At 35.3% G+C, this 22,377-nt stretch overlaps 2 long non-coding RNA genes across 4 annotated transcripts in view; one reads left to right on the forward strand and one right to left on the reverse strand.

Moving 5' to 3' along the window:
- The window catches only part of LOC132030966 (uncharacterized), a 41,278-nt gene that overhangs the window by 18,764 nt on the left and 137 nt on the right, over positions 1-22,377 (reverse strand). The window lies entirely within an intron of this gene.
- LOC132030965 (uncharacterized) lies at positions 8,007-10,349 on the forward strand. Of its 3 annotated transcripts, none has more exons than XR_009408141.1 (3): positions 8,007-9,224; positions 10,095-10,157; positions 10,301-10,349. It is a non-coding gene; the product is annotated as an uncharacterized LOC132030965 (long non-coding RNA). The 3 variants fall into 3 exon arrangements; XR_009408143.1 differs by having other exon boundaries at positions 10,313-10,349; XR_009408142.1 differs by having other exon boundaries at positions 8,007-9,855; positions 10,301-10,347.

Here is a 22,377-nt window from a genome sequence, read left to right on the forward strand (position 1 = left end):
GTGCGAACAAAGTACCACATTGGTAGCTGAAAATAAAAAGGAGCTACTTATAAGGAGTTGAATGCTCTTAATGATGTGAGGCCTTTTGGAGAAAACCGTGCGGGCTTGGCCCAAAGCAGACAATATCACATCATGTCAAGAGTATCTTTGGGCCGTTTCAGCCCAACAACTGGTATCAGAGCTTGTGGTTGTATTTGGTTTTGTTGATTGTCTATTTGAATGATGGAGGAAAATATGAGCAAGATGGTTTGTTTAAATGGCAGTAATTACCATATTTGGAAAAGCAAGATGAAAGATCTTCTATTTGTCAAGAAGTTGCATTTACCTGCGTTCGCTTTTAAGAAACCCGAGTCTATTAAAGATGAGGATTGGGAATTTGAGCACTTACAGGTTTGTGGCTATATTAGACAATGGGTTGAAGATAATGTTCGAAATCATATTGTGAATGAGACAAATGCTAAAAGCTTGTGGGAAAAGCTCGAGACACTTTATGCTTCAAAAGGCGGCAATAATAAGTTGTTCCCTCGAAACAATTGATGAATATTAGATATAAAGAGGAAGCCCTATTTCTAATTATATCAATGATTTTCGGTGTCTTGATCAGTATGTCTGGAATGGGTGTCAAGTTTGATGAAGAAATACGGGGACTTTGGCTTCTTAATACTGCGCCGGACTCTTGGGAAACTCTTGAGTTTCTTTGACTAATTCGCTCCCAGTGATGGTGTAACCATGGAATATGCTAAAAGTGATGTTTTGAATGAAGAGATGAGAAGAAGATCTCGAGCGTCGTCTTCTTCAATTTCACACTCCGATGTTTTGGTTACGAAGACGGGGGAGAAGTAACTTCGCAGGTCGAATGACGAGGCAAAAGTAGAAGCAAGTCAAGATCCTCCAGGTACAAGACTCTTACATGTGACTATTGTCAATTGAAAGGGCACATCAAGAAACATTGCTACAAGTTTAAGAGAGACCAGAAAAAGCAAAAGAAAGAAGGCGATAATGAAAATCGTGTTGCTGTTGTTCTTTGAAAATGATCTTCTTGTTGCTCGTGCTAAAAATGATATCAATCTTGTTTGTGATGAGTCTACCTGGTTTGTGGATTCAAGTGCCACTTCTCATGTCACGCCAAAGAAGGAATTATTTTCTTCTTATACTCCGGGTAATTTTAAAAATTTACGAATGGGCAATGATAGTGAGGTTGAGGTACTTGGTATTGGCACAGTCTGCTTGAAAAGTAAGAACGGTTCGAAGTTGGTTCTTATCAATGTCAAGCATGCTCCAGACATTCGGCTGAATTTAATTTCTGTAGGAAAACTTGATGATGAGGGTTATGATCAAACCGTTGGTGGTGGCCAGTGGAAGCTAATTAGAGGTTCAATGGTTATGGCTCGAGGTTACAAGATGTCTGACTTGTACTTATTTCAGGGCTCCATTTGTGGTGACTCAGTAAATTTGGTGGAGAATGATATCACCGTAATTATGGCATAGAAGGCTGAGTCATATGAGCGAGAAGGGGATTGATAACTTGGCTAAGAAGAATTTGCTTTCTGGAGTGAAACAAGCAAAGTTAAAGAGATGTGTTCATTGCTTAGCGGGGAAATAGAAAAGAGTTTCTTTTCACGTCCTCATTCGCCTTCAAAGAAAACCGGATTTTTGGAGTTGGTACATTCGATTTGTGTGGTCCTTTTAAAGTAAGCTCTCGTGGTGGTGCACTTTACTTTGTGTCTTTTATTGATGATCATTCTCGTAAACTTTGGGTATTTCCTTTGAAGTCCATGGATCAAGTACTTGATGTGTTCAAGACTTTTCAGGCCTTGGTTGAAAGACAGACAGGGAAGAAACTAAAATGCATCCGCTCAGATAATGGTAGTGAATACATTGGTCCCTTTGATAATTATTGTAGACAGCAGGGTACTCGGCATCAGAAAACTCCTCCAAAGACTCCTCAGTTAAATGGTTTAGCAGAGAGGATGAACAAAACTCTAGTTGAGAGGGTTAGATGTTTGCTTTCAGATGTTAAGTTGCCAGATTCATTTTGGGTAGAAGCACTTAATACTGCTGTTTATGTTATCAATTTATCTCTCTTGTTGCTTTGGATGGTGATGTCCACGACAGAGTTTGGTTTGATAAGGATGTCTCTTATGCTCATCTGAGAGTCTTCGGGTGTAAGGCCTTTGTGCATGTTCCTAAGGATGAGAGGTCAAAGCTGGAAGTTAAAACTAGGCAATGTATCTTCATTGGTTATGGTCAAGACGAATTTGGCTATCGTTTCTATGATCCAGTTGAGAAGAAACTTGTTCGTGATGTTGTGTTCTTTGAAGACGCATAATTGAAGATTTTGACAAAGCGAGAAGGTTGATTCTCGGAGCAATAAGAGCTTAGTTGATGTTGACCCTAGTTCTGTGACTATTGCACCTGAAGAAAATCTTCAAAATAATAAAGATCAAGTTGATAATGAAGATAGTGATCATGTTCAGAATGACCAGCATGATGTTGTTGATGCTCCAGTGGAAGATGATGTGGTTGGTCAGCAACCAGTTGTTATTGATGTTCAGAGAGTTCTCTCAGAAGATCTATTAGAGAGAAAGTACCTTCATCTCATTATTCTCCCAATGAGTTTGTACTCTTAACTGATGGGGAGAACCTGAAAGTTTTGATGAGGCCATGGATAGTGAAGAAAAAGAAAGGTGGTTTGATGATATGCAAGATGAGATTAAATCCTTGCATGATAATCATACATTTGATCTGGTTAAACTTCCTAAAGATAGAAAAGCTTTGAAAAACAGGTGGGTTTTTAGGGTGAAACATGAAGATGGTAACCCGGTTCACGGTACAAGGCTAGATTGGTTGTCGAGGGTTTAATCGGAAAAAAGAGAGTTGATTTTGATGAAATCTTTTCTCTACGTTGTGAAGATATCATTCATTCAAAGTTGTCCTAGGCTTGGTGCGAGTCTAGATTTAGAGTGTTGCTTGATCGGCAAGGATGGCGGTTTCCTCCATATAGTCGGGAGGAGAATTGTTAGGTTTTTGGGTTTTCCTTCCTACATATGGAATTGGATTAATAAAACCCAATCCAATTAGGTTTTTGGGTTTTCCCTTCCTATGTGGAATTGGATTAATAAAACCTAATCCAATTTGGACCAGGCCAATTTTGCCCAAAATTTCATCTATATATAGGATCAATTTAGGTCTTATTTTGAGAACACAAGAGTGAATTCATAGCAGCCATATAGAGGGAAAAACGTGAGAGCGAAAGCAGATTTTCGTTCAGAAATTTTCTGCTACAGCAGTCCGCTTTAAATTGTGTTTCCCGATTCGTTCACTATTGGATCGTGCTGAAATTTGAACTAGGGGTTCTCAACATCTGGTTCTTCGATTTCAACGGTAGAGATCGGATTTTGTGATCTGTAGCTCCAGTTTTCGAGTAAGAATAGTAGCTCATTTTTTGTGGTGATTTCTCTCTTTTCTTCGCTAGTTTTGGTGCTATCTTTTATGTATTGTTGCATCGTGCTTGGCTTTGTTGTTTTAGCCATTTGGAGAACATTGTTGTAACTCTTGTTGATTATAGTGGAGCTTTTGCGGGCCGGAGGTCCCGTGGATATTTCCTCTTCACCTTGAAGGGGTTTTACCACGTAAATTTTGTGTCTCTTGCAATTGATTTATTTTTGTTTATTTTGCTATTTTATTGTTGGTATAGCTGCTGCCTGGATTTCCATTTGTGCTAGTGTTTATTGTCTTATCTTGGTTCAAATAGTGTGGGAAGCTTCGACTTGAGTATTTCTTCCGCTGTTATCTCGTCGTGCAATTTGGTTATTGCTTGTTTCTTCCCAACAAACTGGTATCAGAGCCAATGGTTTGGCGGGACAAGTATGAAGATGGCGGAGTGTGGCATGGGACCCGGCTTAGTGCCTTTGCCCGTCTGTGGGCCGGTTTACGACTTTTACCCGTAGCTTTGAAGACGCATTCACAGCCTTTGTGCTTCGGTGACCGTAAATACTCTGACAGTGTAGGTGGCACACAAACATGTTGAATCTCTGACTTGTGGTATGATAATGAGCCACGTGGAACTTAGTTCGAGGGGGAGATTGTTGGGTGTGCGAACAAAGTACCACATTGGTAGCTGAAAATAAAAAGGAGCCACTTATAAGGAGTTGAATGCTCTTAATGATATGAGGCCTTTTGGAGAAAACCGTGCGGGTTTGGCCTAAAGCGGACAATATCACATCATGTTAAGAGTATCTTTGGGCCGTTTCAGCCCAATAGGACGAACACAGCAACAATAAGTTGTACAAAAAGCAACTGAAATTGTACTCTAAAGCAGGACTAACATGTTGTACATTTCAGAAGTTTAACATTAATACTACCTCTGGTGTGTTTACTTTTTAAGTCCTCACGTGTCCGCAGTGTCTCAATTGTCGTTTCATTTCCTTCATTTGGCACATACTCCTTTTGTCTCAATTTAAGTATCTACGTTTGACTAAACACGGAGTTTAAGAAATAAAGATAGAATATCTTATGGTTCTAAATTAAAAATGTATATAATATAATAAAATATCCTTTGAATCTTGTGATTATAAACTTGATATGTAGGATATTTGAATTGTCAACTTATTAAATAAAAAAAGAGGCGGACATAACCAAAATAAGACAAATTTTAACAACAATTGAGAAATTAAGGGGAAAAAGAAGACGAAAAGAAAAGAAAAAATATGGAGACTCACTAAGGAGAATCGCGGTATCCTTTGCAAAATATACAAACCTTAAAGACTAACTAAATTGAGTAACCAAATTAATCATGTTGGACTCCGTGCATCGCACGGGCATAGTTTGCTAGTAATAATATAATAATAATAATAATATATATTTATTTATATCTCTATTCTATAGAAATGAGAGTTTTGAGGGACTAACATGGATGAACAAGGGCATATTAGTAATTGCAGAGCCAATGTTATGACATTTTCTATAAGTTGCATGCTTTCCTGGCCCATTTGATCTCATCATTTTGGCCACGTGGTTATCATAGACAAAACTATTTGGTTATTATTTTATTTTATTTTATTTATATTTTACCTCCGTGCATTTTTATTTGTTTACTTTTGATTTTTTACGTTCTTACTGAATATTTATTTTCTTCTCATGTATAGACGTATGCAATTCAATTTTAATTCTTTGACACAAATTTATTTTATCCGTGCACTTTTACTTGTTCACTTTTGACTTTTCATGTTCTTTAAGAATTAATAAATCCCATGTGGACATAAGTTATAGTACTGAATATTTATTCTCTTCTCAATGCACTTTTACTTGTTCACTTTTGACTTTTCATGTTCTTGCTTCTTCGACACATATATATTTTCTCTGTGCACTTTTGACTTTTCACGTTATTTAAGAATTAATAAAAGAACTTCGTCCCATATTACTTGACCACATTACTTGAGTTTTCATGTTATTTAAGAATTAATAAAAGAAATACTCCCTTCGTCCCATATTATTTGATCACATTACTATATTTGACTTTTCATGTTTTTTAAGAATTAATAAATGAATCCTTCGTCCCATATTACTTGGCCACATTACTAAAAATATATGTCTATTTTTTCATTCTACATTTTCTTATTATATTATTTTATTTCTATTATATAACGCCCAAGGTGGACAAACACAGCAACAATAAGTTCTACAAAAAGCAACTGGAATTGTACTCTAAGTAGGAACTAATATGTGTATATTTCAGAAGTTAAATATTAATTCTACCTCTTGTGTGTTTACTTTTTAAGTCCCCACGGGTCCGCAGTGTCTTAATTCTCCTTTCATTTCCTTCATTTGGCATATACTCCGTCTGTCTCAATTTAAGTGTCTACATTTGACTGGAGGAGTTTAAAAAATAAAGATAGACTTTCAAATCTTGTGGTTCTAAATTAAAAATGTGTATAATATAATAAAATATCCTTTGAATCTTGTGATAATAAACTTGACATGTAAGATATTTGAATTGTCAACTTACTATATATAAAAAGAGGTGGACATAACCAAAATAAGACAAATTTTTTTATTTAACAACAAACGCCCAAGGTGGACCAACATAACAACAATAAGTTGTATAAAAAATAACTCAAATTATACTCTAAGCTGGGACTAACATGTGTACATTTTAAAAGTTTAACATTAATACTACCTCTTGTGTGTTTACTTTTTAGGTCCCCCACGTGTCGGTAATGTCTCAATTGTCTTTTCATTTCCTTCATTTGGCATATCGGAGTTTAAGAAATAAAGATAGACTTTTGAATCTTGTGGTTCTAAATTAAAAATGTGTATTGTATGATAAAATATCCTTTGAATCTTGTGATTATAAACTTGACATGTAGGATATTTGAATTGTCAACTTACTATATATAAAAAGTAGCGGACATAATTAAAATAAGATAAATTTTAACAACAATTGAGAAATTAAGGGGAAAAATAAGAGGAAAAGAAAAAAAATATGAAGACTCACTAAGGAGAATCCCAGTATCCTTTACAAAATATACAAACCATAAAGACTAACTAAATTGAGTAACCAAATTAATCATGTTGGACCCCGTGTATCGCACGGGCATAGTTTGCTAGTAATATTATATAATATATATAAACCATAGTTGGGTGGGGCGAACATGGACGAACAAGGGTACTTTGGGAATATCATATTTACTAATGGGTGTTTTTGGCTTTTTAATCTATGGGAGTAGGTCTAAAATGGTCCCTTAATTATATACTTACCGGTTTTAGTCCTTTAACTATCCAAAACTTATCAAATTTGATCTCCATCTATTTTTTTATACAAACAACGTACAAACTCATAAACCTTTGTGAGATTAATCGTTAAACCATTTCTCGACACTATATTCTCTCTCCTCGCTTCTTTTTTTCCTCAAGTTCATTCTTTAACCTCAACTTTTTTCCTCAAGTTCTCTCTCGCGTTTCGTAACTGACGGAGTGCGTCGGTTAAAACCAACCCAGTCCGTCGGTTTTGTTAAAAAAAAATTTAAAAAAAAAACTGACGGTCTCACGTCGATTTTTTTTAAAAAAATAAAAAATTAAAGAATGAAATGTAGGAACTTGGAGTCAAACCCGGGTATGTTCCTTGGCATTAAAGAGCTTTATCACTAGGCCACTGATATTTTTTGTTCATATACTTACATTGATTTAATTTATACTATTTTTTTGCTCTAAAAATAGACGGACTCCGTCTCCATCGTTTTTTTATACAAAAAAAAATAAAATCGTGGACTCCATCGGTTTATTTTAGAAAATAATATAATAAATAATTATATTTTTTCGCGCATTTTTGTGCAAAAAATAATCGACACAGTCCGTCGGTTTTCTTAAAAAAACAAAAGATTTAAAAAAATTATTGAAAAAACCGACAGAATCTGTCGGTCTTTCCGTCGGTTTTTTCCATCGATTTTTTTCCGTCGATTTTTACCAGTTTTTTAGTAGTGTTTGAGAAGAATGGTGACAGAAATTTTGTGTCTGAGTTTTTCTTTTCGAATTTTAGAGACTCGAGAGCGACACCAGTCTTTAGAATGCTCTTTTTTTTTTTAACAAGAGGAACTCGAGGAAAAAGAAGCAGGAAGAGAGAAATATAGGTCTGAGAAATAGTTTAATGATTAATCTCACGAAGGTTTATGAGTTTGTACGCTATTTGTATAAATAAATAGACAGAGACTAAATTTGATAAGTTTTTAAATAGTTAAAGGATTGAAATCGGTAAATGTATAGTTCGGGATCATTTTAGGCCCAGTCCCGTACATAAGGGACTATTCATGGCCTTTTCTCTAACTGATCTCTAATCCACTCATTTCCATCAGCTTTCATACCATTCTAAAATTTCTCCCTTCTTCTCATGCTTATGCTTACAGTGGAAGAGACGTGTGCTCAGCATAGTTTCGGATCCACTGACTCTGTCAAAATCGAAGAAGAAATCCATTCTAGAAAAGAACAATTTGCAGCAGAGGTTAGTTCCTTTTTTTTTCTATTCAATTTCATTGTATGAATATGTAAGAATATATTATTTACCTCTTCTTTTTGGTCACCCTTCGATTTTTGGTTCTCTGCTTATATTTGTCTCCTTCTTTCTATGGAACTCCACTTTTGGTGGTTGCCTTTCCTCTACTACTCCTTCCCGTCAGATTCAATTCTAATTTTTGGCCTCTTGCTTGGTTTATTTAGTATTTCTGCATATGATGCTCTTCTGGCCGATTTGTATACCTTTTAGATGTTCAGCCTTCAAAGACAAAAGAAAAGTGAAGTGACCAGTGAGGACCCATTAATAGAATAGTGCACATGTTTGCTAGGCATTTCTTTTGAATGAGGTGTCTTAAAATTGTCAATAAAGTTGTTTTGGATGCACTGCTTCTATGCTTTCTTTTCTTGACAGGAGTTTAAGTCATTTTTTGCCCTTACTTTCTACACATAGAGGGGTATTTATTGATCTCACAGAATAGGATATGTAGGACCAAGAAATGCATTAAAGAGAAATGTACAACAATTGTTTTGTGTCATTTATCATAATCTCTTGACAAGCAGATCATAAGAATAGAAACTTTGGATAGTTATTCTCTACTTCCTCCTCCTCTATGATTGAGGGTATTGAGAGTGCAAACTGCCTTCACCATAGAAATAACAGCAGATGCAAACCTAAGGAGCAAATGCAATACTGTGGATCATACAGAGGAAGTTAAAGTCTTGGGTTTCAAGAAGTTAAAGGTGTGATGACGGAAATCATTGAGAAGACAGACTATGCTAACCTCTTTTTGGATCATACGCTTTCAAAAGACTTTATTTCTTAATTTGAAACTGGAAAGAATCCAAAAAACTGTATGTGGCTGATTGATGTGAGTTATATCCTTACAAGTTCTTGATCATTTGGTATGTAAAGGCTTGTCCATATTGGATCACCCCCTTTTCGTTTGGATTGTTTCTTACTTATTTTCACATGCGTGTTTGAATTTATATACCCTGGTACATACCTATGAGAAGCACTGACGGAAATTTAGCTATAAATTATGTCAAGTAAAAGGTAGGCACCCAATAAGGGGCATTGACTGCTACTTTAAAGCCAAGGTGCAGCCGCCACAAGAAGAAAATGAAAAAAAAAAAAATGCAAGCCAAAGGAAGAGGAGATGGAGGAGAAAATACAAAGAAAAAGTTACTGTAAATGGATATCACTTTCAACTTTCATGGTAAATGTAATGCGTCGTTAGTTCTTTTCAGTTTCTCATTGTGCCTTGCCCTTAGCATAAAATGCATGCTTAATTATAAATGTTGTGAATTTTTAAAAAGTTGATGCGATGAAGAGTCTAATTAGGCTACCTTGTGCGGTAGAATTTTTTTGGCATGCATATGATACTGTAGTTCTACTATTAAAAGGCAACTTATTGAAATTACTTGCATTGATCTAATTAAGATTGACCACTAAGTTAGGTCTGTGGGAAAAATTGCGGAGATGAATATATAATTATCAGGTCTGTTTTTTAATTCTAAGCCTGTAATCACTCAATCTTTGTGAACTATAATTTATCAAGGTTTGATTCATTTTAAGACCATTTGTTCTTCCATACATTTCTGTCTAAATATACACAGTAAATGGACTATGCAAACTCATTTGAAGGCCATCAACAAGTAAAACTTGAAGCTCTTGGAAAAAATCCTCTTATGCACATGAAAATACTAGGGAGGAAGAAAGATTTTTCTAGGCTATAAAAAGGCAGTAACTTTTAGGTAAAGTGACCGAATGGTGATTCATGCATAAATAAGACTTCCCTACATGAATGTGAAACTGGAGCAAAAGCAAACCTCAAGCAGGATCCAAAGGTAAATCTAGATCCACAATATCTTCAGATAATTAAAGAGGTATTTACCATTGTGTTGTTGGATAATTGATTGTTGGTTATGCAAATTGTATTTAGACTGCAAGGGAAATTGGAACTAGGACATTTGATTGTGGAACTAGAGGATTTTATTTCTTATTTTTTTCCTAGAGTAGTGGCTTCAAACATCATTTTACTATAGTTTCATTAATTTGGACTGATGGTGTTCTTTCCTATATGCAGATTCCTAAGGAACGAAATTATATTCACCGAATGAAGGATGTACCAACAATTGAGATTATCCATGTATGCGTAATAACTTTAAAAAGTACAAATTTCATTTTTAGATGTCTTTGTATGTTTCAAAGGAAGCTTGTGCTTTTATTATATGTATGAGCTTAAGTTTATGATATAGTATACCGACTTTTGAAATTTGATGTTTCTGAAAGTGGATGTTGTAGAGGAAGGATGGTGCTTAACTTGGAGCCAGCGAACACTTTAAAATTGTCATCGAATGAGAGTGAAAGTTCGTAAAGAGGTAAACTGATACCTTCTAATTGACCATCTTGCGTCAGATTCATATATATAACAAAAATAACAGCAAATACAATTAGAACTTTTGGTGGTTGTGGCCTTCTATTGACGGTTGATGCTGTCATCCTTGAAGTAATAAAAGACCAAGTTCAGCTCCTTGTCCTAATTTCATTAGTAAAGAAAAAGATTACTAACGAGTTCACATCAATATGGCTTTTTCCAATTCCATGCATGCTAATTGTACTACTATTGTTCTTAATTTTCACTTCCATAAATGTTGCTGGTATGAAGTTTAATTATATCCTGTCTCAATGATTCTATTATGTAAAACTGACATGCAGATATAAACATTCTCCGCAGTTTTAAGACTCTCAATGTTTTCATGTGTTTGCCCAAAGCTTTTGCCTTTCTTGCGTTGCACATCAGCATCGCCAATGGTGACAAACGCTCCTAAGACATCTAGCATTTTGGGATTTGGCTGTCATAACAGTTTTGATCATAGTGCTAACTTCTCGGGGTGCATTATTCTGGCCCTAACCGTCTATGTACTTTTTGTGAGGTACCTCATTATTTGACTAATAGTTTGGTTCAGACAAAAAGAATCGAGAATGGATTACATGATCCGTACAGTTTATGTTATTAATCTATATTACGAAAATATTTTGAAACAGTAACTTTGTAAAAATTCCAGAAAACAGTAAACTTTGTAAAAGCAGAAAGTATAAACCAGAAACTAGAAAATATCAAACAGCATCCGAAAAATATTTTTAAGGAAGAAAATCGAGTTCACTGAATGCATAATGTGTCCTTAAGGAAATTATTCCCCTCAAGTACCCGAGGTTAATGGAATATATCCTCCCAGGATAGAACGATCTTACTCACCGGTGTATTGGTACCTAAAATCACGGTGTCAGCGAACTACTCAACAGCAGTAAATTACACTAGAATTTATTTGTGCAGCAGAAGAAGAAGCTTTGAAGGTCGTTTCTGAAGGTTTGCAACCCTTCAATGTCACCAGGATCTGGATAATTTAATTAATTAAATAATTAAAATTTGGTCCAAAAAGATTATCAATTAAATCATTTGACCAAATCTGAATCCGAAGCCGGGCGACAACGACAACGCGAGGGGAGACCCTCTTCTTAACCCTTTAGCAACAAAAAGGAGTGCTTCTAGTTTTAAGTAGAAGAACTTTTCTTTTCACTACCAATGAGGGACAAATGCTTATTTCATAAAGCAAGAGGGAACAACTCATTTTCCCTCCACTTCTTTTCCCTCCATTTCGCATTCAACCTATCAATTAAACCCAACAGTTTATTGTTTCAACAAAGAAATCTTCAGATCTAAGCCACAAAAATCTCAAAAAATGTTGAACTTAGGAGTAGTTAAGAAGTAGGACTAGGAATTAGTAATTGCACAAGTGGAAGACATAATATGTACCTAGTAGAAAGTCCTTCAGTAACACTTGTAAAATAAATATTGTCGTTCTATCACATATTTACTCCTTCCAGTTCTCGCCAGGACAGGAACTACAGCTTGATCTTTGGGAAGAAGTGATAGTCCACTATAATGAAATGTGTATTTTTAATTTGATTCAGCCCAGTTTTATTAGACCTTACTGGTGCTATCTTTTTTTTCCGTCTATATAGCTATAGCTTTATGTTCCTGTGTGCAACTTTATTGTTTGTTTTAATAATTTATTGCTATTATTCACCAAATGACTGCAAAGCATTTAGCACTTTAAAATGTTGGATGTTGGCATTTTAACTAGAATGGATTCCTTGATTGAATACTCATAGACAACTATCACAAGCTAAGAGGCTCCAGCTAAAACAGTAGGGAAAGACTGAAATTGGGAAATGAAGAAAAAAAGGGGAAGATTGAGAAATTAATGGAAGAAGATCATTAGGGGTTGAGTTAAAATGAGATTCGGGTCAGGTTATAATGTGGATCGGGTTAAAAATAAATGAAATGGGTTAAAATAGAGGGAATAGATTAAATGACATGGATGGTTTAATTGGATGACACGTGGCAAATCTGGTATTTAAAAATGTGTGGACTGTTAGAGGTTAATGGCACGAATGAGCTAGATGTGTAACGGCGATAGCATAAATGAACCCAACTATTAACGAGTAACATGGATGAACGTTTCTGATAGTTCAATTACATATTTGATTTGTCACCCCACAGCCACAAAAAACAAAATGGATACTTTAGCAATTAGCATACTGACAATCTTTCTTTTCTTTAGGGAAAATATAGAAGTGTCCCCTAAACTTATTGTTATATACAAATATTGAAAAGATGACATCTAGCTAATTTAGTTCCTTTTTTGCATTTTTCATGCCATTCACGCCGGGCAAAGAAACTACAATCCAATTTTCCTATAACAACATCATTTGTCTCGATAGTTTTTGGCTCTATAGCGAAATATTGTTACAGGAAACAAATATTATATCATAACATGAAAGACCGGTTCAATAGAAAACAAAGTTATTTACATTTTTAGTGTCACATCATCACTCAAGGGGTAATTAGTTTTACTCCAAATAAAAATAAAAAGTAAAAACGCGTAAAAATAAAATTGTGTAAATAATTTTTATAGATAAATTTAAGCAATAATTTATGTATTTTTCCTTTTCTTTAATTTGCTATATACTTGGTCAAACATCGGATGGAGCAATAGTGGATCATCACTTATGCTGAATCACCAGTTCTAAAGTAAGAAAGTGTTGGATGAGCACGGGCTATTCCCCTCTAGTCTAATAATAAAGGACTTTTTGTTAACTAAACTTCAAACAGTGTTCTGTTTCATCAGTTTCTGCTGCCCCAATCGATAGATTTCTTGAAACAAACAAAAAGGAAACGAAAGATGAAACCTAAATCATGGATCAACTAAGCCTTCGCGGGGACTTTCTTAAAGAGGAACCTCATGTAAATACCATGAATAATGTTTGATCCTATTCATGGAGATTCCGTAACTATTCCAAAAATGGAAAGTTCGACACAATTGGGATTTTTTTTGGACATTGGAAGCGATACTACTAATTCATGATCGGCATGTACGAATGAAAACTTCATTGTCGATTCTACGAGAATTTTTATGAAAGCCTTTCATTTGCTTCTCTTCGATGGAAGTTTGATTTTTCCAGAGTGTATCCTAATTTTTAGCCTAATTCTTCTTCTAATGATCGATTCAACCTCTAATTAAAAAGATATACCTTGGTTATATTTTATCTCTTCAACAAGTTCAGTAATGAGCATAACAACATTGATTAAACTTTTTCTTCCCTTTTTTCTTCAAGCATCTATTTTTCGGAATTTATTGATCTGATTAATCTGTTTTTTGTCGTAGAAAAGTATACTATGAAGGTTCTGTTAGAAAAATATTGGAGTTGACCACGTTAAGAAAAAAAATAATAGAAAAATAAAATATGGTAAGAACAATAAAGATAAGACAGAGTTGAAATTGGAAAACCCGGTTCAAGGCACGCTATGGATGGCACTGTCTTCAGAGTAGATTTCCGTCGCTACCCCGGTGCAAATAACAAAGTGACGTTCTACTCTAAAGATATAGTGAACCACTCAGGAATCCTCTAATGTGCACTCAAATAGAAGTTTCGAGAGAACTCTTTTAATCTCTCAACGGTTTTAGTAGAAAGGAAAAGGCACGATGTAGAATTTTATGTTGTAGGAATTTTTTCTAAGTTTGAAATATTTTCTTAGTCTTTGAAAATCTACAGCATACCTATTGTTTATAAGGTGTAGAAAACAACTAACACACCTTTTAAGAAAAAGGATGCAACCCTTAAGATTGGATGACACTTTCTCACAATAAATAGGTGTATCCTTTAAAGAATGGGTGACACCTCTTCATAATATATTGTGTCTTTTCAAAGGTGTGTTTAAATTTTGAATCACATCTAAAATAAATTCTAACAATCCCCCACATGATTCAAGAATTTAAAGAACACAAAAACAGTCTTTTATAATGATGTCAGTAAAGGTGTCTTGTGGACTTGAACTTCACTTAGTATGATAAAATCCAACCGGAAGGACCATAGTGAACTTAAATCTTAAACTAGGACCTTTTAGCCCGATCTTCAAATCAACATACACATTATATGAGATTTTTATCGAGTTCATAAACGAGGTTGTACATTAACAGCCTTGCGCTTATATCTTGATTCGCGAGTGCTCTAGAGAAAAATCCAATCTCATAGGTTGCAGCCTCACAACCACACTCGAATAGGGGAACTCTTCAAGGATATGTGTACCGAAATCATATCCAACATCATTTGCTCTGAATTCATTCAGAGTATGTACTCTTTCTAACCGTTACATCAAGCACTACTCTTTCTAACCATTACATCAAGCACCATGATAATTAATCACTCATGAAGGGACTAAGATAAAAATATAAGTTATGGTACTTCTCCAATTACTGGGCAGCTTGTTGTTACCACATTGAACTTTTCGTCATGGGATCTCCAATCAGTAAGGTTGGGTTGCCACCATCTGTAATTACAAATTAAGGGCTTTACTCCCATTCCTTTTGAGAACTACAACTTTATGCAAGTTCTTTCTATTTGTTATTCACAATATGTATTGACGATGTCACGACCCAACCAGAGGGTCATGACGGACACTCGGAGCTAACCTATTGAGCACCACAACACGTACATGCATCTCATATCCGTACCTGAGTAGGCTATCATGCTAACTCATAAATATCATAAACTGTATGGGACACAAGTCCAGAAGATAATATACATACATCTTCAAGCTGATCTAAGTGCACATGCCGACAAGGCTATCAATTCAAAACGATGACACAATAAAACATAGACCAAGAAGGTCATGGAACATCTGACTGTGCATATCTGTCTATGAGCCTCTACTGGGGTGCATAACATAATAAGGACGGGATAAGACCCGTCATACCCATCTTGTTACACCTCGAAAAATTTTCCGTTGATGCACAGTGAATAAACTAGCGAAGAGTACAAAGTATATGGTGTTTCAATAAGTAAGAAATAACATTTTATGACCTTAAGTAAGATTTCAAAGACATTTGATGTTAGACGAGAAAGATTGCCAAGAGAAGGCAAGGCTTACAATGAGTATCGGAAAGAACTTATGAGTAACGAGCTAATGATGACTTAAAGAATATCTTGGAGAAGAGTTATAACGTCCCTTAGATTGATAATGAAGTGGTAAACAAGTTTCAAGAAGGTCCCATAAGGATTGGAGATCAAATGAGTCGACGAGAACGAATTTGGGATGACTGGACATTATACGGCCAAACATACTTGTCGTATAAATCATACGGACCGTATGTTTAGCCGTACATCCAGCCCAGATTGAGACCCTTCTCTGGACCAAATCTACGGCCGTATATATGGTCAAGATAAATTATACGGACCGTATGTTGGTCCGCAAAATGTCGGGACAGGGATTCAAAGGATTATTAATAAGGGACCAAGTCTTATTTCATTTCATTTCCACTTCACTCCACTTCTCTCTAAAACATCTCTCTACATTTCTCCCACAAGAATTCATGAAATATTAGTGATCAACTACATCACACTAAGTGAATCAAGTGTAAGAAACCATTAAAGTTCATCCAAAGCAAGAAATCCAAGTGAAGGAGAAACTAGGGTTTTGCTCATGAGAGTATTTGCATCCGAGGTTCAATCCTACACCATCTAAGGTAAGTTTTATGACATTTCTTTGTTGTTTAAAGTATTTGAAAGTTAAAACACTTGGATTATATGAGGAAGTAGGAAATGGGTCATGAATGTGTGAGTAGTATCACTTTTGAGTAAATGTTTGGAATGAGTCATGATTCTTGATACATTATGAATATGATCATGTTATAAATGATATTGAGAGTATGGAATCGACATTGTATGCGAATGAACGTAATGATATGATATGACCATGAATGTGGATGATTGGAAGTGGATTGAAAAGTAAGGGTAATGTAAGTGATTAAAGGCTATCGTTATGCCGTTGTGAATGATATTGATGATGTTTGGGAGTTGATATGTGACATGAGGGAAGTTGTATAAATAAAGGAGATGTTGTCCAATTTTCTCTAGCTTTAGTCATGTATACTAAGTCATCGATTCTCTAATGTCAGTATGCATTCTAATGAAGGTAGAAACGTGAGCATTGAAGAAGAATGTACGAGCGATAGAATAGTTGCACGAAAAGGTATGTAAGGCTAACCCTTCTTTCATAAGGCGTGGTTCTTTGGCTAAATATTTATCCTTCCATGAGCCTATGATATTCTTCAATGATCCTATCTCTAAAAGCTACTAAGCTTATGATTCTCGGTATGATACGATTGTACTAAGTTCCTTATGCAACGAGTAATCCTCTAAGGATAGAATGTAATGAATGACGATAGTAAAAAGGCTAAAGATGCTTATGAGCTTATATGTATGTGTGCCCATGTGTGGCTATTATGGAACCCCGAGCTTATATGGCGGGTAATAAATACGTATATTACGCGCGCGCACCTGCAAGTTGGGTACGGTATAACACGAGCCTTGGTAGGGCCAGGTATGTATGACACTGAGCCTTGGTAGGGCCAGGTATATGAAACACCGAACCCTCGTGGTCGGGTATGCTATATAAATGCTATATATATGACATTAATATGAGTACGAACATGTTATGTATATGTAAATGTTATGTAAAGGCTATGTATATGCAATGTATACGAGATGTAAATGATATGAATACGAGTATGAATGGAAATATGAATATGAATACGAATATGCAAATGGACACGAAAGGTAAACGAGTACGGATATGGATGTATGTACACGGATACACAATAGAAATGAAACGTCCCTATGGAAGGCAAGTAAGTGCTTTGACGATGATACTACTATCTCCCATCTTATGCTATTTCATATGTTGTTTGTTACGCTTTCATATTGATGTTGATCATGCTTTACACACTCAGTACATTCTTCGTACTGACGTCCTTTTGTTTTTTGACGTTGCGTCATGCCCGCAGGTGGCCAGGGAGACCGACTTGATCCATAGCCATATTTTCCAGGGACTACATAGCGGAGCTCCATTTCATTCGGAGCCACAGCTTTCGGTATAGATTCTTTTGTGTACACGTTCATGGGCACGGTGGGGGTCTCGTCCGCCTATATGATATGATATACTCTTCTTAGAGGCTCGTAGACATGTGTATATGGTTAGATATGTTTGGCCTTGTCGGCCTATATTTTGGGATATTATTTTGTCAAGCCTCGTAGGCTTATGTATATTTATTTGGGCATAATTGGTAATGTTGATATAAATGAATTGTCACCCAATGATATTAGATTGATGATGAATGAAAGTATGATTTAGCCATGTGGCTCACCTAGATGGATGGTGTAAGTACGTTAAGGGGTGCCCGGGTAGGTTAGCACTGGGTGCCCGTCGCGGCTCTCCGGTTGGGTCGTGGCACATCTATACACAAAAAAGGATCATACCAACTGGACTGCAACTCCGGAACAAGTGGAGTGCTCCTGTACAACCGAGGAGAAGTCAGCCTATGTGTCTGAACCTTCTCCCTATCTACTTGCGGGCATGAACGCAGCGTCCACGAACAAAAGGACGTCAGTAGGAATAATGTACTGAGTATGTAAGGCATGAATAATAACATAATGAAAATTTGCAGATAACATAAGATAAGAGAGATCAACTTGTACTTCTGAATGCCTCTTAAGGCGGATGTCATGCATGCTTGCCTTTTAAAAAAAACATTTTAATACATATACATATAATACAGTACCCGGCCATAAGGCTCGATGTCATCCATACCCGGCCATAATAGGCTCGATGTTATCCGTACCCAACTGCAGTGGTGTGCACAATAGGTGTCGTACCCGGCCGACTATAGCGCGGCTTGGTGTGAGAACATACATACATACATACATACATATATATATGACTCTATATGAAAGCCCAAAGAAAAGCTATGACTCTATCGGAGTGATGCAAGTTCGGTAAACCTCCGATTACCATTATGGATCTATCATCATGAGCATATCTCACCTTAAAGGAACAACAATCATAAGATGAGATCAACATCAATAATAAGATCAATAACCATAATATGAGATCAATAACCAATAATCATGAGATAAGGATCAACAATATCATAAGAACATCAAGAACATATGCTTCTAATATTTCTAAGAGAAGAATCATTATGGACACACTTTGTGTAAGCTCGAAACAATGGAATCATGCCTTAAGAAAGAAAGGGACTGCCTTAATATACCTTGTCGTCTCCTTAGCTACTTAACGCTTATCCTCCCGAACTTACAAATATACATTGAAGATAATTCATACCAAGGTCAAGCCATTGAAACTCTCATTAGATCAAACTAGACTAATAAATGAGCAACTGAAAATCAGACAACATTTCCTTTATATCTTCTACTTCCACCAATCCTCCAAACAACACCTAAACATCAATAACAATGTCAACAATAACATAATCAAGAGATTACATTCAAAATAGATTCAAATCCACCCAAAACTTCCTTTCGAATTCCATCCATAGCCGACAACCACCACATAATACTTTATGATCTTTCTTCCATAACTATTTTACTTATAAGACTTATTTAACCTTCAAATCAACTCAACATAAGAAACAAAATGAAAAACATACCCTATACTTGAAGAACTTCAACTCACACAACTTGTTTCAAGACCAAGTTCATCACAACTCCAAGTATAAACAAGAACAATCACTTTTTATAAATTAGTTGCGGATTTAAAGCTTAATCTTCTCTTGTGATGGCTTGGAATGATTTGGAGTGTTTGAGAGAGCTTATAGGGTCTAGAAGGATCTGTTTTTGGTGATAAAATGAACCCAAGCCGTGGCCCATTTCTATTTATAGGAAAGAAATAATTTCCACCGCCTCAATTTGACGGTTTACTTCGACGAACCGTCGAGTTGCATCAGAGGAATCGTACAATTTTGTACGGCCCGTATCTTCCACCATAAACCTTGAATTTGCGATATATCAGTTGCATTGGAAAGAAAACTCTCTGAACTTCAATTTACATAGTTTATGCATTCCATAACTCCTCATATTCTAGGAGATACACCTCTCTCAAGTTGGACCAGAATTTCCTGTCCAAAACTCTGCCAAGTTTTTCCAAAATTTCGATAAACTTAATTTCTTCGATTCGCTTTATCCCGGAACCTTTAGACACTTGCTTAGCACTTGTTAAAGGTTTTCCTTAACCTTATAATGGTTCCATGACCTCTCCAAGCTTACGTTAGTTTACTTACAACGCAAAAATTTTCAAGGTGTAACAGACGAAGTGCACTCCAATACGATTACTTTAATAGTTTTAGTCACTCATAATTGCTTTCTGCCTCAAGCTTGGATGTCTCCTCCACTTTGAATTTTGCAATAGCAATTCGATAATTACAGAGAAAAACAAATAATTAGAATAGCCTTTTCAATAATGGTAATATTGATTAAATCTCAAACCATTCTACAAGCCATACCATCACATAGAGGGCTATCATATATATAAAACTTTAAACTATATCAAGAAATATATGTTTCTTGATATATTTTCAGTTGAAATGAAGTTTTTCGCCTTAATGATATTTCTCACATCTAACTTTCTTTCATTTCAACTAAAATAATCACGTAATAAGCCCTCACATTGCAAAATTTCAATTTCTCATATTTAAACTATTTGAGCATATACAGCAGTCTCAAATATAATATAACAATTATTCACACATTAACCCCCACATTTTATATGTCAACGCATGAGATCACAAATTAACACTATTTATTTAAAGTCAATACGGTTTGATCACATGCATGATTAAGCATGAAACAGATTCATCCAAAAAAAGAATATTTACCGTTCTTTAATAAGTGTGGACATGGAATGAAACACTCAAAATATATATTATGTTCTTCACAACTCACAAGAAAGACTTCAAATTTTATAAGATTTTAAACCTTTAATAAATCCCAAAAGTATGTCTACATGAAAATGTCATTTTTATGACCTCAAAATGCCATAACAATTTTCAAGTATAAATATCTATTTTTTTCTTTATAAGCAATTTACTTTATATCACTTCATTCTCATTCTCACAATCTTAAAATGATAAACATAATTTTTCATGTATTGATATGCTCCTTATAAATAAAATATTTCATATCATCTCACAACTTGAAAATAAACTTCACATATAATCTTTATGTAAGAATAACGGATCACATAAGACAATGTTATTCCTAAAATTAACAAGCATATGAAGATCATCATATAAGTGAATCATATATCTACCCTCATATTATGAAAACAATTTCATGAAAATCACAGGGGTAGAAATTTATAAATAAATAATTAGTAGAGTTAAGAAAGTAGAACCTGATGTATTGTTACTTTCTTCTTGATTTGTTGCTGGCCACATTTGCCACTTCAAAATCAAAGTAACTGCCCTTAGACAATCTTCTTGCGATGATCTTGCTACACCTTTTAAAAACTTTAAAACAATCTGGAAACCAATAAATTCATTAAGGAGGATGTCTAGGGGTACCCATTTGTTCTCTAGGTCCCCTGATCTTAAACAAAAGATTAAATCAAAAATACCCTAATAAAATCAAATCTCAGTAACCCCAAAAGGAATATATCAGAGACTCAGCCACACTTGCCCCACCGACACCAACTCCAGATAACCAAACGACAATTCATTTTTTTTTTTTTCAATCTTCGTATTTGAGAATAAGTCTTACAGACATGTACTTCTTTATTCGATCTCTTATTTACATTTGAGGGCTTAAATTCAAGTACAGTCCCTTCCAAAATCTCAAGTACTGTGTAAAGGATAAGTTGATCACATGATAAATCTATCTTCTGTTCTTAAGATTTGGAAAATAAGTGCACATGATAAACGATAAGATATGCTATTTTGTGTTTTGATGATGTGACAAACTCTCGAGGAACCAGATAGGGACCAGGTACTCGATCAAGTTCCGTGAGTCGCATACCAACTCTCTTACAATGTAAAACGGCGGTGCTTGCATCGACGAGAACCACCACGGCAAAGTTGCTTGTCCGCTAGAGGCCAAATCAAAGGCTGAATTGTCCCTATCCATTGTCACATGATCCTCACATGCTCCCCAATATATACATACGACATGTTACAATGCTAAACCTAACACTTGAAAATCAGAAAAATACATTTCTGTCAAGTGCTAGCCGCCACTGCTCTCCAAGTCTTGTCCAGAACAAAGCTGCTACAAACTCAGGGATCAGATCCCAAAACTGAAGATGTCTTGAGTTGTTAGGGTTGTTGAGTCTTTGTCCTTTACTTGTACTCCTACTCTACTTTCAAGAAGTGTTGTTGTAGGACAGATTTCAACTTTTGTTGATTTGTTTTCCTTAGCTAGAGTTAGTCAAGATTTTTAGCTTTGCAATAGAGTTATTGTAAAGGGCTTACAATAGGGTTATTGTAAGGGTTGAGGGATTAAGAGTTTAATTCCTAGGTTGCAAGAGTTGTAATCTGAAGTTGCTCTATTAGTAAAGTTGAAATCCTAATCCAGTGGGTCGTGGTTTTTAATTCCTTGAGCAAGGAGTTTTTCACGTAAACATCTTATGCAAATTTACTTTCTGCCCTTTATCTTAGGAAATAGGTAGAGAACCTGATTCTCTATACTGTTTGGTGGACTCAAAGTTTTCATCAATAAATATAACATTCAATAATTGGTCCTCTTAATAACAGATCAGTCAAGGAGCATTGAAGAAAATGTTTGAGTTAGGATATTTTCCTTACCAAAAGAAGAGATAATATCTCTTTCTTAAATCTAATTACGGCTAAGAGACACTTCAATAAATTGAGACGAGAAAGTGAGTGTAATTTTGCAGTGCCAAAAGCATATTGGTAACATGTTTAATAGCCATTATCTAATGGATCTTTAGTTTA

Source organism: Lycium ferocissimum, chromosome 9 (assembly GCF_029784015.1).
Source record: "Lycium ferocissimum isolate CSIRO_LF1 chromosome 9, AGI_CSIRO_Lferr_CH_V1, whole genome shotgun sequence".
In the NCBI taxonomy this organism is placed as follows: domain Eukaryota; kingdom Viridiplantae; phylum Streptophyta; class Magnoliopsida; order Solanales; family Solanaceae; genus Lycium; species Lycium ferocissimum.